Genomic DNA, 14,704 nt, shown 5'->3' with positions numbered 1-14,704 from the left:
CGAGGTAGACCATACAGCACTGAAATTGAGCAAGCTCGAGAAGCTATTCAAAAAATCCCAGGGGGTAAAGGCTATCCCGGATATCGAGGACGGATATACCAACGTGGCTATAACGTTGCCGGATAGATTTAAAATGCCGCAGATCGATCGCTTCGATAGGTCTGGGGATCCCATGGTCCACCTCCGGCTATTCTCAGATATACTGCGGCCAATGGGCCTTACTAGACCCCAGAAGCTTTCACTATTTGGTCGAACCCTGTCGGGTGTAGCCGCCATCTGGTATGCAAAATTGGAGGATGATGTCAGGCGGAGTTGGGATGAAATGGTCGAGGCCTTTGTTGCGCAATACTCTTACAACACCCAAATTGAGATTACAACTCGTGATCTCGAAACAACAAGGCAGGAGCCCAAAGAGAGTTTCTCGGATTTCATAACCTGGTGGAGGGCGAAGGCCTCGATGATGACTTTAAGGCCCACCGATAAAGACCAGATCAGGATGATTGTACGCAATCTCCAGCCAAAATTCATGCAAAAGATGATTGTACTCCCCTTCCCCACTTTTTCAGATCTGCACGAGATGGGGGTACAGATTGAAGATGTAATGAAACAGGGTCTGATCGACCAAGATAGGGAGCAACCAAGGAGGACTTTCAACCGTAACAACAATGCAGGCCCGAGTGGCGCTGCAACTGCAAGAGCTTCAGAGGTGAGCATGGTCACCACCATTCCCCCTCCCCTTCCAAGACCCATAGCAGCCACGCCCTTCTCCGGTGCATCTGGAAGCAATACGCAGACCACCAAATGCCAACCCAGAGGCCAAAGAACCTTCACACCCTTATACATGCCCCTGTCCAAAGCTCTAGGGGTATTAATCAGGAAAAAGCATTTGAAGCCCTTGGAGCTGAGGCCACTACCAAATCCACTCTCTCCCTCTCATGACCCAGCAAAATACTGCGTGTATCACCAACAACACGGTCACGACACCGACCGTTGTTTTAGATTGCGTCACGAGATCCAGGATCTTATTGACAAGCAGGTGATTGCGCCTCCCGACAAACCCAATGTCACAACCAATCCCCTCCCACCACATAACCAAGCTCCCCCTCCCAATAGAATCAATTTTATCCAAACTGGGGTCGCATCTTATGATCCGAGTATCTATATCACCCCATCCCACCTACCCAAGCTGGAGGTGCTCCTTCCTGATTGCACCGACTCTTTGTGCATGTTAGACATCTCCACAACCCAACCAGAGTCGACGGTAGTGACCATCGAAGATGGGGCAGGGCAGACTTCAAAAAAGAATGGAATTGTTGAATCTGGGATTAAACAGTCTGAGAGTTTTGCTGGGGAAGCCTACAATCCGAGTGAGTACATCTTGTCAACAGGCCAGATTGGGCTGGGTATAGAATTGCCAGAGAAGGAAGAGATGTGTGTGATCTAGAGGGATGGATTTGAGCAAGGGGCAAATGATTTGACGGCTGTGGAGGAGGACTTCTCCAACCTACAGTTTTTCGATGACCAAGAATCAGGGGGCGCGGCAGTCAACTGGTTTGATTATGAGGAATCGGCAGAGGCCACTGGATGGCTGGATGATTAACCAGATGTGGTAGAAGAGGCCCAACTAGAACAGAGCCCAGCAGAGGCAGGAATATTAGCTGTGGCCGGAAGGGCCGGAAGTCAAAATACATTGCCGGAGAGCGCCGGTATGAAGAATTTTGCTCGGGACCTGAGCATTGTGGATGCACAGAAAGTTGAACAACAAACCACACTGACACAGGCGAAACAAGAAAAGTTTTGGGATTCTGAGAGAATCAGGAAGGCAAAAGCCGATGAAGGGGCCGAGGGTGCTGTGGGGACAAGAACAGAAAATGCTGCGGGCATGTGGACTGAAGGTACTGCGAGTACGATCATACCGGGGCCGGACAGGTGTCTGTCGGCCGCCGACGGAATGTGGTGGGAAGACGATGATTTATGTCTTGCCCACACAGATGAGGATTGGGGAAACCATCAGCCAGACGACACCTGGTATGTCGGAGAGGTCGACCATATGACGAGAAGCGGGCGGTATTTCAAGCCCCTGCACCTGGACCAGCCAGAGGCATCTGGGAAGGATAAAGAAGCTGAGAAACAGAAGGAGAAACAGCTTGAAGAGGAGGCTGTACTCAAACAGTTAAAGAAGATACAAGCAGACATCTCCATCTGGGGACTGCTTATGGCTTCACGAGTGCACAGACAGGCTGTCCTATCTGCTATGGACAAGGCCAAACTCTCTATAGATACCACACCAGAGCAGCTGGTTGGACTGGTCTTTCCGGGAGGAGGTTCCCCGATACTAACCTTTTCAGATAAAGAACTACCGCCTGAAGGCGCAAATCATAACAAACCCCTTTACATCTCCGTGGAATGTAGAGGCAAGTGGGTGCCAGTGGTTCTTATCGACACGGGATCCGCCATTAATGTGTGCCCGTCAACGACGGCATATGCGATCGGGTTGAAGCCCGCGGACTTCATGCCGACTACTCAAGTGATCAGAGCCTATGATAACACCGGCAGAGAGGTGATGGGGACTGTCAAAATTTAGACCCAGGTTGGTCCAGGACAACACAACATTGAATTCCATGTCTTGGACGTTCCCGCAACCTTTAACCTACTTTTGGGGCGACTGTGGTTGCACCAGGTCAAGGCAGTCTCTTCCACTTTGCATCAAATGTTGAAGTACCCTCACGGGAAAGGGGTAGCTATCATTTTTGGAAATTCGTCAATCCATCTGCCGCCGGAAGTGTCTACGCCAGTCTTGGAAATTGAACATCGCACGGAGGATTTGTTCTTATCAGGGTTTACTTTGGCTGAGGCCCGGGTTGTGCAGAATATCATGGCCGTTAATGAGGGAGTGTATGTCAGTGCTCAATCTGTATACCTCATGAACAAGCTTCAACACATCCCCGGGATGGGATTGGGAAAGAGCGGCCGGAAGGGCGCCGCAGCATTGGCCGAAGTGCCGCACAATCCATATACCTTTGGCTTGGGTTATCTGCCCACCAAAGAGGACTGGGTGAGGAAGGGAAAGGAAATGGCTGGAAGAGACAGAGCAAAGCAGGCCGGGAAGCCTTTTGAGCTGATGTATAGGCCCATTCAGGGTACCCTAAACGGACGCTTCGTCCGGGAGGGGGAAGACTTTCCATTTTGCGGCTTCCCAGAGCCGTGGCTAAACGCGGAGAGGAAGCGCGTGCTGGGGTTTGAGATTTTCTTTGACCTGCAGTTATCCGGGGAGGACGTTGCCGAAGAGCAGACAGACCCATCAGCTGAGGTTGAACAGACTAAGAAAGTGTAGTCTAAGGACACCGAACTTGAAATGGGGGTAGCGCTGGCATGTCTACTTTCAGATCCTCCGATCGACTAGGAGTGCTTGGGGGATAACTTCTCGGTATGCGTAATCGAGAATGGAACGGCTGCGAGCCCACCAGCAACTATTTTGGATGCATCTATCGCACCCTCTCTCACTTGGCAGTACGAAGAGGGATTTTTGTCCAGCAGTACCGAGTCAGGTAGTGAGCCGGAATCTGATTCCACCGAGTCTAGTGAGTCGGAATCAGGTTCCAGCTCGACTGAGTCTAAGTCTGGTAATCCTGGGGATGATAACCCGGATGCCACAGTCTTGTCCAGGTCGTCTTTTTCTTTCTCTTTTGAGTCTGTTGTAACCGAAGAATCGGACGATTTGGATGTGCTTAATGAGAATCAAGTAGCTGTGGTTTCTGAGTACTTTTCTGTGCCCTTGATTTATTGCATTAACTCAGACTTTTAAAATTTTGATAAAAACGACGAGGACGAAGTTCCTCCAATTTTGCAATGCTTAATTGAACAAGAGCAGGAAAGATTTGTTAAACCCCTGGTTGATGAAATCACTACAGTAAATATTGGTACTGAGGAAGACCCGCGGCTGGTCCAGATCGGGTCCACGTTGTCTTCAGAGGAACGCGAGCGCTTAGTCACTTTATTAAAAGATTTCAAAGATGTTTTCGCGTGGTCCTACGAAGACATGCCTGGAATCGATCCTGATATTGCACAGCATCGGATCTCTCTTGACCCCAAGGCCCGACCTGTTAAGCAGAAACTCAAGAGGATCCGCCCGACTGGGCTCTCAAGATTAAGGAAGAGGTCACCAAGCAAATCGACGCAGGCTTCCTACTGGTATCTGAATACCCGACTTGGTTGGCCAACATCATCCCAGTGCCAAAGAAGGATGGCAGGATCCGAGTGTGCGTGGATTTCAAGAATTTGAACAGAGCTAGTCCGAATGATGACTTTCCCTTGCCGCGTATTGACGAGTTGGTAGATTTCACAGCGGGGCATGCTTTGCTTTCGTTCATGGATGGCTTCTCAGGTTACAATCAGATAGTGATGGCACCAGAAGACAGGGAAAAGACTGCTTTCACCACCCCGTGGGGGACTTACTACTACAGAGTGATGCCGTTTGGGTTAAAGAATGCTGGAGCTACATATCAACGGGCCGCGACTACAATATTGCATGATATGATCCACAAAGAGGTTGAGGTGTACGTGGACGACATGATTGTCAAGTCCAAAGAAAGAGAGGGCCACTACACCGCCTTGCAAAAGTTCTTTTAAAGGATCAGAGAATTTCGTTTGCGGCTGAATCCTCAGAAGTGTACGTTCGGTGTTACAACGGGAAAAATGCTGGGATTTCTGATTACACAAAGGGGCATCGAGGTCGACCCTTCAAAAATCAAGGCCATCTTAGAAATGCCACCACCAAGGACTGAAAAGGAGGTGCGAGGCTTTCTGGGTAAAGTGCAATTCATAAGACGGTTTATCTCAAAATTAACCTTGACTTGTGAACCACTTTTTGGTCTCCTGAAGAAAGGCAAGAAATTCCAATGGGACGGCCGATGCCAAGCTGCTTTTGAACAGATCAAAGAATACTTGCAGAACCCACCCGTGTTGTCACCGCCAGAGCCGGGGAAACCGTTGATATTATACCTTTCAGTGACCGAGACCACAATGGGCTGTATGCTCGCACAAGAGTTAGAGGACAAGGTGGAGAGAGCCATCTACTATCTAAGCAAGAAAATGCTAGAGTGTGAGACTCGCTATACGCCATTGGAGAAGACTTGCTTAGCTTTGGTATGGGCTACCAGGAAGCTGCGACACTACCTGTTAGCTCACTCCATAATGTTGGTTTCACGACTCGATCCCATCAAATATCTTTTCGAGAAACCGGCATTTACAGGTAGGCTAGCTCGTTGGTTGTTGTTGCTCTCCGAATTCGACCTGAAATATGTGACACGCAAGTCAGTCAAGGGGAGGGCAGTGGCAGAGTTCTTCGTCGATCATCCAGTGGAAGGAGGTGAAGCAGTTGAATACTTATTCCCAGATGAAGCCATTTTGCACATCGACGACGAGTATTGGACGATGTACTTTGACGGAGCGTCAAATCAGTACGGGTATGGGATAGGAGTGTTGCTGATAGCACCCGATAATTCCCGTATCCCTCTAGCCTTCAAACTCCGGTTCAAAGTCTCGAACAACGAAGCAGAATATGAGGCATGCATTGCCGATCTAGAAACGGCCTTGGAACTAGGAGCAAGACGGTTGGACGTCATCGGGGATTCAAACCTTGTTGTGTCTCAAGCAAAAGGAGACTGGAAAGTCAAAGAAGAAAAGATAATGATGTATCACCAGACCTTGGACTTGTTAATTCCTCGGTTTGAAAAGCTAAACTTTGCTCATCTTCCAAGAGAGAACAACAGGTTCGCAGATTCTTTAGCAACTCTATCTTCCATGATAGACATCCCGTTTGGAGTCCGGATGCGTCCAGTCATCATTGACCATAAATTTGCGCCAGCCTATGAGTCGATTGCTGCTATAGATGAGATTCAGGACGAAAAGCCCTGGTATTACGACATTTGGAATTTCTTGGAGAATGAAGCATATCCGCCAGGGGTAAATGCCAAGGATAAAAGGGCAATCAAAAAAATGGTCGTTCAGTTCATCATCTGTAGGGGTAAGTTGTATAAGAGAGGTCATCTGGGAATGCATAAGCTGTGTGTTGAAGCCGAGGAATCGAAGCGCCTGATGGAGGTCATCCATGGAGAAGAATGCGGTGCACATATGAACGGAGTAATGCTAGCACGGAAGATCCTCAGACAGGGTTACTACTGGTCCACCATGGAGGAGGATTGTATCGATTTTGTTCGGCGATGCCACAAGTGTCAGATTCATGCAAACCGCATGAACATCCCGCTGTCGAAGCTGTACAACATGACTTCACCATGGCCATTTTCAGTTTGGGGAATCGATGTGATCGGGGCTGTCACTCCAAAAGGGTCAAATGGGCATGAGTTCATCTTGGTCGCAATAGATTACTTTACAAAGTGGGTCGAGGCCCAATCATATGCCGTGTTGAAGGTGTCGCACGTTGCAAAGTTTATCAGAAACAACATCATCTGCCGCTACGAGGTCCCAAACGAGGTCATTTCGGATAACGGTTCCCACTTTAAGAAGGAAGTAATTGACTTGTTGGAGAAATACAACGTGGCTTTCCATAAGTCATCTACATACCGGCCGCAAACCAACGGAGCGGTCGAGGCCGCCAACAAGAATATCAAACACATACTGTAGAAAATGGTGGAAACCTACCGGGATTGGCCAGATAAGCTGCCATTTGCTCTGTGGGGCTACAGAACTTCAATTAGAACTTCTACCAGAGCGACTCCGTATTCATTGGTTTATGGGATGGAGGCCGTTCTACCTATCGAGATTGAGGTTCCGTCATTGCGAGTATTGGCTGAGTGTCAAATAGCCGAAGCGGATTGGCAGCAGAGCAGGTTTGAGGAACTCATGCTCTTTGATGAGAGAAGACTGAAAGCACCGTACCATGTTCAAGGCTATCAGCGCAGAATTGCCCGGGCTTTCAACAAGAAAGTTAAGTCCAGGAATCTAAAGGAAGGAGATTTGGTGCTCAAGGACAACCGAGCTCCCATCCACGACCCAAGGGGCAAGTTCAAACCCAATTGGACTGGTCCCTACATCATTAAAGCTATCTGGTCAGGTGGAGCTGTGGTTCTGATGGACCTAGATGGCCTAGAGTTCTCCCAACCGATCAACATAGATAAGTTGAATAAATATTACCCCTGAGAGGCTCGCTAGGCCAAAAACTCGAAAGGGCGACCTAGGTAAAAGTTAGAGCATAAAAAATTGGAAAAACATAAAAACTGAGCTCGCAAGGTTGAAAACCCGCAAAGGGCGGCCTTGACAAAAGTTAGAGCGTAAAAGAAGAGTGAAAATACTCGAGTGAACCTAAGCCTAAACTACGTAAGGCTTGATTCCCATCTTCGGGATACGCAGGCAACTTCATCCTGAAGTTCAGCCATAAACTTTTCCCCGATCAACTTTGTCCATTTGATCATCTCGGTCATCTTTGTCTATCAGCTTCCATTTGAATCTCCGGTGCAGTGCTATTCAGACTAGGGACAACTTTCCGTTGCCATGCAGTGCCGCGGTACTCTTCAGACTAGGGGCAACTTTCCAGTTACAGGGATCCGGGGTTGTGCATCTCAGTGACAGATCTTAGGCGTGTCCAGTTCTGATCCATAGCGAAAATGCTTTTGAAAAGTTTTAATAAAAAGTTGACTTTTTTCAATTAATCTTTCTACAACTAAGACCATTTTTGGACCAAAGCGGAAAATTTTCAGTACCACAACCTTCAATTTCATTGATTTTAAAACAGAGCTCTCCTGCTCTTGCATACAATTGAAGTTGCTTCATAAAGAAAACTTGAAAGTACTAATAAAGTAATAAATCCGGGGCATAGTCAAGTCAGGTGTCCTTGCGCCCCCTCTCAGAGCTGGTCGAAGCTTCTGATACCGAGCTGGGCCCGATCTGTGCCTCTTTATTAAGCCAATCCAAGCACTCGTCAGACAAAGTGCAACTGAAAGTAGGAGCAGGGGCCAGGAGTTCTCTCATCCTCCATGCTGTGGCGTATCAGGCAAGCTGTGCACCTCTAACTGGGAAGGAAGCCAGATACTCTATTCCCTCTGGCGGGCAAGTCTGATCATGACCAAACTGGCGTTGGAACCGGAACGGAAAGTAGAATACACAGTGAGTCAGACCAACCAACTGGATCCCAGTCTGCCAGAACATACTATAGCTCATTGCCGGGAGATTGAGCCAAGGGCAGCGCCAGGCGATGCGATCTGCAGACAAATTGCACATCCAATCGAACCACCATCCCTCATCAAAGGCATCGACTAGGCGTTGTCGAAAGAAGTAGCCGCGAGCTGAGTAGGCTGGGCAAGAGTCCACAACCTACAATTTATCCATCAACCATACCTGGGGAGGGATGAAAAATGAGAGAATAAAGAATAGAGAGATGTACGATGAGAGAAAAGCAAGACAAGGGTTTTGTGAGAAAAACCAAGCCTGAGGGCCGAGTGATGTGAGCATTACATATGTGAGATTGGGTGGGAAACATTACCTGCAGCAGTAGTGGACTCCCCACAAATCTGGTCGTCTCCCGGCGATGGAAAGCATCCAAGCCCATCAGCGTCTCAGCCAGTGTCATCGTAATACAACTCTTTCCATCCTTCAAGCCTTGAGCAACTTCAATCAAACGAATGCTAGATCCACCAAAGCCCGACACAAGCAGAAAGTGGGATAGCATACATAAGCAAAGGGCATGCTGTCAGAAACCTTGCCAATGATGGTCGCCACGGTCACCGGCGTCAGAAAAGCGATAAATCAATCCGAGGATGTCCAGTTCCCCATTACATGTCAGAGACCGAGCGTCATGCGTGGTAAGTCCACACATCCGCCCTAAAGCTTGGGCGTGACCAAAGTGAAACTGAGGCAAGATCTCTTCACAACTTTCAGATTCCATCAAAGCTTGAAAATCTTCGAAAGTTGGACATACCTCTTGCCCGCCAAAGCTAAAGACATGCGTTACCGGGTTCCAAAACTTTGCCGCGGCATGAAGAAAAGGAAGGTGTAGCGAAGTACGGCTCAGCGTGAATAGTGCATTCAAGCCAAAGCCCCGGAAGTTTAACTTTTCCGAGCCGTCTAAAGAAGCAATCCAAGCTGTGAGATTTTCGACGAGAAACGCTTCCATTTCGGTGCAAAACTGAGATGAAATGAATGAGCCACGGAGCTAGGACTTTTAAAGGGGATAAGGCACTATTCGGGGGGACACGTGTCGAAAAACTGGTGGTTGCTGAGCTAAGTGGCCAGCCGGCCACCTTTTCTGGTAGGCCGGCCACCTCTCCCTCCCTCAAATGCAAAAAGTTGGTCGGCCAGCTCCCAAAAGTGGCCGGCCATGCTGCAATCTGCGTATTTGGCCCTGTTTTACTCTCCAGAAGAAAGTTCCTAGCATTTCCATGCACTGGGAGTGTCAAAAGCCTCAATCTCTCTCTGTTTCGGATGCGTTTCGTCGCCCAAATCGTCCAAAATACACTTTGTTTATAGAGTTGTTGTTAAAATCTTGCTTATCGAGTTGTTGTTTTGCTTATCGAGTTGTTGTTTTGTTGGTCGAGTTGTTTGGCTTACCGAGTCTTGTTTAATCGAGTCGCCGAGTCTCGTGTATTTGAGTCGTTACTCTTTGTTTATCAATTTTGTTGTGTTTTACTTATCGAGTTGTAAACTTGCTGAGGTTTTTGTTGTTTCTCAGTAAGATTGGGTTGTTTAGTTTGTCGTGTCGGTTCGCTACCTGACTTGGCACATACACAATGCACATTTACCGTTCAAATCTCTTTACTTGCAAAATGATGCGATGCGATACTGAGAACATAAAGCACAACACTTTTTCAAAAAAAAAAGTTGTTTCATTCCATCATGTTTCCTTTGTTACAACATTTTACAGCAAAGGTACAAGTTTTACAGAAAATAAAACTGCCTAATAATGTACAATGTGCTACAACTACTAGTAAAAAAGATAAATAAAGCAGGAAACAACTGCACCAATGCTCTCAAGAGCGGGAATAAGAGGCCCTCTTCGTCCTCTTCTGTGGAACAGGCTCTGCACCACCGGCACCATTTGAGTTGGAACTGTCATCCTCAGGATCCTCCTCAGCCTCCTCTCCAGGGTCGGAACCCTCCCCTCTGTCAGCAGAGGTCTCTGACTGACGATCTGTAGCCTCCTCCTCGTCCTCCTCCTCGTCGGGCTCCTCCTCTACGATGTGTGCCCTGCGTCTGCGGGACGACTCCCCTCTCCCGGTCCCGCGAGAAGGCCGAGATGGCCCGGCTCCCCGAGAAGGTCGAGATGGCCCGGTCTGTGGCTGATATACTAGAGGCATCTGAAAATAAAAAGTACAATTTGAATACATCAACTCAAAAGGTGTGTATCAGATACAGATGCAAACAAACTACATGAAATGAGGGTGCATGCAAATACAATATACGAATGTGGTGTGTCAGATGTGCTCTACACATACAATCAAAGCAGTAAAATGTTCAGGGTCAACATGTCGTCAGAAGTACGATAAATATGAGAAAACTAAAGAGTACCTGGAGACCCATGATGGACAGCTGCGCCTCTCTCCGCAAGACCATGCCCTCGAGTGAGGCCACCAATCCGATCACCCCCTCCATGTACTCTCTGGGTGGCTGCAGATACAAGCTCAAATCATCAATGAAATAAATGAATGTCTAAGTATTTGAATGATAGATGAAAAGCAGTGGGGCATACCGGCGGCGAGTCGGGATCAATGACATATCGATGATCAGGCATGGGAGGCTCTATCGGAATTGGGTAGGAGGTCCCGTATCGCCATCCTGTCAACTCGGTCGGCATGTTTGGCCATCCGACATGATGATGAGTCGGAGGAATCGGGGGGACCAGTCCAACCCCTCCTCTCGATGTGCCAGCCCTGCTAGTAGAAGGGGCGCCTACAGCCCGAGCCCGACTCAAAGACGACATGTCAGTAGACCTCCTCGAGGGAGTACGGACACCTGTCAACGGAGGCATCAAGTAGGTGTGACCGTAGGTCGCGTACTCCCCGTCCTCTATATACAGCAATGCATCAGTGCCCAGCCTAGCGTCAATGACAACCTGGGGAGTAAGCCTATCAGCAAGCCGCATACCGTCCGGAGGTGCTGAGGGAACACTCGGCTCAGGAAAGCCCATAGTTTGACGAAGGAAGCGTTCCCCCTGGAACCAGGCCCTACCAACTGGCCCCTCGAGTAAAACCCTATACCGGGAAGAGCCCCATCCTCCGGCAAACTGAAATCGAAGATCCCCACCCAAAGACAACCAGGGCTGCCAGGTAATCTGCGGGTAACCAATGCATAAGCTGATCAGAAATCATAGGTGCACGGAATAAACCAAAGATGAAAACACTGGGAATTGGGAGTTTTGGGTTACCTCTGACGACCGCACCGTGTCAAAGTACTGCCGTAGGTAGAGAAGAGTCTCCCGAGGCCGCGGCCGGCACTGGCCCGCGAAAACAAGCGAATAAGGGGTCATAAGGGGCGCCTCCACCTCGAGCTCCGGGGCTAGTGTCGGAAAGTACGCGAAGACCCATAACTGTGGAAAACAGGGCAAAAGCCATCAGAATACAGAATGCTGAGTGCAGAATCTGAATACAGAATGCTGAGGGCAGAATGTAAGTACAGAATGTAAAGTGTGCCGTGTGTGCAATATACAGATAATGAAAAGCAGAAATGTAAATCAAGAGGGCAGAAGGTACCTCCCAAGCTCTCCAGTAGCCGCCAACTATGTTTCCCCGTCCGCGGGAGGTCGCGCTCATATAGCAATAGAGGGTAGCCAAGCTGGCGCCACCCCAATCATATCGACTAACCTGTGTGAGGTCTGCCAGGGCACCCAGCAGATATAGCCCAACGGTGTTCCCCCTGCCGGAGAACAGAGTGGTCCCGAAGAGGAACATCAGAAACCCGCGGACGTACTGTGTAATCTCCTCCAAAGTCTCGGGCTCAGTATGCCTAAAATGTGAAGAAAACCAAGTGTACCGGACTCGGCCCGATGATCGGTCGACCGGTGGACGAGCTCCCAGTAAATAGATCCAAGCGGCCTCCCACTGGCCCATGTCCTCATTATATGGGATCGCCCAGCCTCCCACGTCAAGGTCGGTCAATACGGCAAAGTCAAAAGGGGTCATGGTCATATCCCCGACATATGAGAAATGAAAGGAGTTGGTGGTATCCCACCACCTCTCCACTAGGGTGCCCATCAACGTCCTGCTAGGTGGATAACGAGATATCCCGGCACAAAAGGGCCCGAATCCTGCTAGATCAACCCAATCGCGGACGGCCTCTGGGAGCTCCGCGTACCAATCTCCCACAACAATGGAGCCGTATCCCCGTGTAACACGGGAGGACACCTGCATTCACGGTGAATACATATATTCAGTCTCAGAATGAAATAAACAAGCTGCGTGCAAATGAGATATACAAGCTACGTGCAAATGAAATGTATAAGCTATATGCAAAATCGAATCAGAATTCAAAATATTTGGGCTGTGTGTTCAGATTTCAAAACCAGTGGGCTGTGTGTTCACCTCAAAGTTCGAGCCGAGTGTTCAACATCAAAATATTTGGGCTGTGTGTTCAGATTTCAAAACCAGTGGGCTGTGTGTTCACCTCAAAGTTCGAGCCGAGTGTTCAACATCAAAATATTTGGGCTATGTGTTCAGATTTCAAAACCAGTGGGCTGTGTGTTCACCTCAAAGTTTGAGCCGAGTGTTCAACATCAAAATATTTGGGCTGTGTGTTCAAATTTCAAAACCAGTGGGCTATGCGTTTACCTCAAAGTTCGAGCCGAGTGTTCAACATCAAAATATTTGGGCTGTGTGTTCAGATTTCAAAACCAGTGGGCTGTGCGTTCACCTCAAAGTTTGAGCTGAGTGTTCAACATCAGAATTTGGGCTGTGTGTTCAGATTTCAAAACCAGTGGGCTGTGTGTTCACCTCAAAGTTCGAGCCGAGTGTTCAACATCAGAGATTGGGCTGTATGCTCTACTCTCAACAAATCAGTGGGCTGTGTGTTCACTTCAACTTGGGCTGCGTGTTCAGAAATTCAGAGTTTGGGCTGTGTGTTCTACTCTCAATCAGTGGGCTGTGTGTTCACTTCAACTTGGGCTGCGTGTTCAGAAATTCAGAGTTTGGGCTGCGTGTTCTACTCTCAATCAGTGGGCTGTGTGTTCACTTCAACTTGGGCTGCGTGTTCAGAAATTCAGAGTTTGGGCTGCGTGTTCTACTCTCAATCAGTGGGCTGTGTGTTCACTTCAACTTGGGCTGCGTGTTCAGAAATTCAGAGTTTGGGTTGCGTGTTCTACTCTCAATCAGCGGGCTGTGTGTTCACTTCAACTTGGGCTGTGTGTTCTACTCTCAATCAGTGGGTTGTGTGTTCACCTCAACAATGGGCTGCGTGTTCATAAATTCAGAGTTTGGGCTGTGTGTCCTACTCTCAACAAGTGTGGGCTGTGTGTTCAACTGTCAACATATATGTGTGTTGTGTGTTCACCATCAGGTTATGGGCTACGTGATTAGAAATTCAAGCGTTCAAAACGAAAACAGAATACTATATCATGGGTTAAGCGTCGGAACAAGCTACATGCTAAAAGGAGCAGATATGCATAGCAAGAGGCATGAAACATACAAAAATGCGGAATACGTTGCAGAAATGTAAAAAGGGGAAATAAATACCTCTCGTGTCTCATAAGAGAGGTGAGACTCCGGCTCTCGCAAGAGCAGATCCCCAGGCGCTCGATCGTCAAAGTCAGTGAAGTGATAAAAAATAGCCCATGGAAGGATATGTGCCCGAGGGGCGTACCTCTCGGGTATGAAGGGTCGAACCCTCGGAGGCAGAGCCATAATATCAGGATCATCCCCAACGCCCGGAGGACCTCCATCGTGAGGAAAATGACCGGTCATTTCAGAGAATCTGCAAAAATGAGCAAAAATGAGCAAAATGAGCCAAAATTGGAAAAAGTCAACAAAAGTCAACCCCCGAGAAAATCTTCCAAATGTTGAGACAAACTTACCTCAAGTGGTGAAAATGAGAAAAGAAGCACCGAAATCAAAAATTAATCGGTCCAAAGTGATGAAAACTGAAAGATTTCGCGAAAAGAACTTGTGTGGGGCGTTGGAAAACGCGTATAGAGCTCAGATCTAAAGACGAAAATGGTCTAGGAAGGTAGAGAAGGTGTTTTCAGAGCTGAGGTTGTGAGGAATGAAGCTTTAGCCGAGTGTATTTAAAGAAATGAGAGCAAAATGACCGAATTGCCCCGGATTTGGGCTAAGTGGTTGGCCGACCACCTTTTGTGGCAGGCCGACCACCCCCTTTGCAAAATTCTGGTCGGTGGCCTCTCCTTGGGACAAGACCTGGTCGGTGGTGTTCCCCAAGTGCCCACCAAGCTCTCTGGAAATTTTGGGAAGGATTGGAGTCCCCGAGACCTGAAAAAGTACAAGAGAAGTGCACTTTCCATCGCGAAATCGTTCTACCGGAACTTCAACTCCAACTTTCGAGGCGTTTTTCATCGTTACTCATCAAAAGTGAGATGTATCATTTTCGAACATGTTGCGACCCCTCCGGGAGGTAAACCGGAGGTCGCAATTGAGCCACTCTCATCGAAAATGCGCATTTATTTGCTCGTCGTTTTACGACAAATTCGCATTCGAATTCACATTTATTCTGCATTGTTTATGCACGTCACTTGCATTCTCATGCACACCAC

The sequence above is a fragment of the Camellia sinensis genome, chromosome 1 (genome assembly GCF_055761805.1).
Source record: "Camellia sinensis isolate YWXY chromosome 1, ASM5576180v1, whole genome shotgun sequence".
Classification (NCBI taxonomy): domain Eukaryota; kingdom Viridiplantae; phylum Streptophyta; class Magnoliopsida; order Ericales; family Theaceae; genus Camellia; species Camellia sinensis.
This window is presented reverse-complemented; position numbering follows the sequence as displayed.